Below are 4,027 nucleotides of genomic sequence, written 5' to 3'. Positions count from 1 at the left end.
CCTGGGTAGTATATATGGTTTGTGCTCGACTACTAGTGTCATGGATTGAATTGTGTCCCCCCAAAATATGTTTTAATTTGGCTAGGCCATGATTCCCAGTATTGTGTGATTGTCCACCATTTTGTCATCTGATGTGATCTTCCTATGCATTGTACATCCTGCCTGTATGATGTTAATGAGGCAGGATTAGAGGCAGTTATGTTAATGAGGCAGGACTCAGTCTATAAGATTTGGTCGGATCTTGAGTCAGTCTCTTTCGAGATATAAAAGAGAGAAGTGAGCAGAGAGATAGGGGGACCTTGTTACCACTGAGTGAGAAGAGTCAGGAGGGTGTGTGTCTTTTGGACCCAGGGTCCCTGTGTTGAGAAGCTCCTAGACCAGGGGAAGATTGATGACCAGTGTCTTACCCCAGAGCTGACTAGAGAGAGAAAACCTTCTCCTGGAGCTGGTACCTGGAATTCGGACTTCTAGCCTCCTAGACTGTGAAAGAATAAATTTCTGTTTGTTGAAGCCATCCACTTGTGGTATTTCTGTTATGGCAGCACTAGATGACTAAGACAACTAGCCTTAAAGGCTGGCGGTCAAGCCCACCCAGTGGTGCTGCAGAAGAAAGGCCTGGTGATCTGCTTCCGTAAAGATTACAGCCAAGAAAACCCTAAGGAATGATTCTATTCTGTAGCGCATGGGGTTGCCATGAGTCAGAATCGACACGACAGTAATGAGTTTGGTTTTGATTTCTGTTGCTTTATGCTTTAAAGCCTTTTCTGTCCATAAAATATTTTCCTGGTTTTCTATTTTAATTTTAATCATTAAAAAAAAAATCGTCCAGAACATTTGGGATTTGTTTGTGCACATAATTTGAAGGAGATGTCCATTTTTTCCTGCATAACTAGTTGGGGTTCCAGCACTATGCATTGCAGAAATCTGTACCTCTTCATCATTGATTCAGGGTCTGTTTCTGGGCACCTGTTGATATGTCTGCTTCTCACCCCTTCATCATTGATTCAGGGTCTGTTTCTGGGCACCTGTTGATATGTCTGCTTCTCGTTGTACCAGTGTTATGTTGTTCGAACCATTATAGCTTTATAATGTGTTTTAATTATTATTGTGGTGAAAATAAACACAACAAAAAATTCTCTAATTCAACAATTTCTACATGTGTAATTCAGTGACATTGATTACATTACGTTCTTCATGTTGTGCAGCCCTGATCGCTGTCTTTTCCAAGTTATTCCACCACCATTTGTAGCTTTATAATGTTTTGACCTCCAGGAAGGCAGCTGCCACACACAGACCTATTACTCATTTATTATTGCATGGATCCTTCCACATGTTGTGAAATTTTTCGGGGAGGAATTAGTGAATGTGATTGAAGTGGGTGTCTTAAGGATTATATAACGAAAGATAGGGGAAGGGAGGAAGAAGGGTCTTTTTACCTGAGTTGAAAACTGGGAAGCCACAGAGGTTGAGTCATGAGTAGAATCCTTGGGATTTTCAGTGAGGACTCCATGGGAGCCCTGTAGAGGAACCCTCTCCACATCTCAGATGCTGGATGGCAGTGAGTGGGAGGTGAGCGTGTTGAGGAATGGAGTAGAGCACACACCTCTTTTGAGAGATGGGACAGGGAAGGGAAAGAGGATGTGGTTGTTTGTGGTAGTGGTGATTCTGGGGAGGGGCCAGTGACTATCGTACCATGGAAAAATCTTGAGAATCCTGGCAGGTCAAGGACCCAGAGAAGCTAAGCTATGAATGACTGAGAAGGAGGATCATGGTTGGGGCAAGGTGCTGGCAGAAGGAGTGAGACCACCCGTAGATTTGGAGTTTTGTAGAACGGGGAAACTGCTGAGATGGGGGTTGGGTGTGTGTGAATAAGCAGGGTCGGACGACATTTAGATAAATTTGGAGATGGTTGGCATTCTCTGATGGTAAGAGAGAAGAGGTTGTGTAGGACCTACTCTGTGAGGGTGCACAGCTGTAAGGGGGAGTACTGTGGTCCTTGTTTAGAGACCAGAGAGGCTGTTTAACTTGCCCAAGGCCACACAGCTTATAAAAGAGCTAGGGTTTGCGCCGAGTCTGAGACATAAAAAAACCATGTGTTATGAAAACCGCAGTGAGATACTACGTCACACCCAATTTGTTGTTGTTGTTAGTTGCTGTTGAGTCGGCTGCGACTCACGGTGACCCCACATACCACAGAATGAGATGCTGCCTGGTCCTGTGCCATCTTTACAATTGTTGGTGTGCTCAAGTCCATTGTTGCGGCCACTGTTATTTTGAGGGCATCCCAACCTAGGGGGCTTATCTTCAAGCACTATATCAGACAATGTTCTGTTGTGATGCATAGGGTTTTCCTGGGCTAATTTTTGGAAGTTGATTGCCAGGCCTTTCTTCCTAGTCTGTCTTAGTCTGGAAGCTCTGCTGAAGCTTGTGAGAATGGCTATTATCAGAGAAACAGAAAATAAATAACAAGTGTCGGCAAGGATGTGGAGCAGCTGGAACCTCCATACGTAGTTGGTGGGAATATAAAATGGTGCAGCCACTGTGGAAAATAATTTGGCAGTTCCTCAGAAAGTTAAACACAGAATTACCATACGACCCAGCAGTTCCACTCCTAGATAGATACCCAGAAGAACCGAAAGCAGGAACTCAAACAGATACTTATACACCCACGTTCGCTGCAGCATTGTTTATACTACCTGAAAGGCGAAAACAACCCAGCTGTCCATCAGCAGTTGAACAGATGAACGAAGATGTGGTACATATATGCAGTGGAATATTATTCAGCTATAAAGAGAAAGGAAGTCCTGATGCATGCCACAACATGGATGAACCTTGAAAACAGCATGCGGAGTGAAATAAGCCAGACACAAAAGGACGAGTATTGTATGATCCCACTCGTATGAGGTACCTAGAACAGGCAAATACATAGAGAGCAAAGTTTATTAGTGCTTCCCAGGGCCTGGGTAGAGGGGGATGATGGGGAGTTATTGCTTAAGGGATACTGAATTTCTGTTTGGGATGTTGAAAAATTTTGGAAATAGTGGTGATGGTAATTAATGTCACTGAATTGTACACTTGAAAATGGTTAGAACGGCAAAAAAGCATGCTTTTTCTGGGTGTCCACTCTGTTTAGAAATGGGGGAGGCACATCTAGCTGGGGGGCCAGGGGAAACGGGAAACTTTTTTTTTAGTCCAACGCTGAGTTCTCCCAGTTGAGTTGCTTGTTGGAAATGAGTCTTGAGACATAATTGGGGACATTCCTCAGTGGATTAATTTCTGCATCCGTTTTCATCAAAATAAACAGAGCCGTGCTCTCAGCGGTCCAGCGCACTGCTTACGATCATTGTCCATCCCTTGATGTTTTGAGCAGGCTTTTATCTTTGGCTCTCAAGAACGGGCTTGTTTTTCCAGGGCTGGGAGTTACATCATGGGCACGGCAGGGGAGGTGCGGCCGCAGGAGTGCTCCCCCTGGCACCTGCTGGGGTACAGCATCCCTGACGTCTGGGCTTGGGTTGTTGTCAGTGGCGGGATCACTCAGGTGAGGCCCCTGTGTCCTGGCAACAGGTGTCAGGAAGTGATTGTTCTTTGATCTGTCGTTCCTGCCTGTGGAGGAAGACCCAGCTACTGTGTTTTAAATGCTTACGTCAGCCTTGCTGCTGTGGTTTTTAGAAGGCTTATTGAACGTCGAAGTTCCCTGGCAAAGGGTGTGTGCTCAGCTGCTAACTGAAAAGCTGGCAGTTCGAACTCACCCAGCATCACTGCGGAAGAAAGGCCTGGTGATCTAAAAAGTCAGCCCTTGAAAACATATGGAGCACAGTTCTGCTGTGACACACGTGGTGTCACCAGGAGTCGGAGTCAACTGGAGGGCCCCTGGTTTTAGTGTGGACTGACCCCCTGTGGCCTGAGAGACCCACCTTCCGCACCCAGCACACGGATTTGGGTGAAGGTGCTGGGAGAGGCTGACTGCAAGGACCCCTGGGCAGACAGTGGAGACGGCTTCTAGAGAAGTCAGACCACTTAACGTGTT

Source organism: Trichechus manatus, unplaced genomic scaffold (genome assembly GCF_000243295.1).
Source record: "Trichechus manatus latirostris isolate Lorelei unplaced genomic scaffold, TriManLat1.0 scaffold00057, whole genome shotgun sequence".
NCBI lineage: Eukaryota > Metazoa > Chordata > Mammalia > Sirenia > Trichechidae > Trichechus > Trichechus manatus.
Note: the sequence above shows the minus strand (reverse complement) of the source record.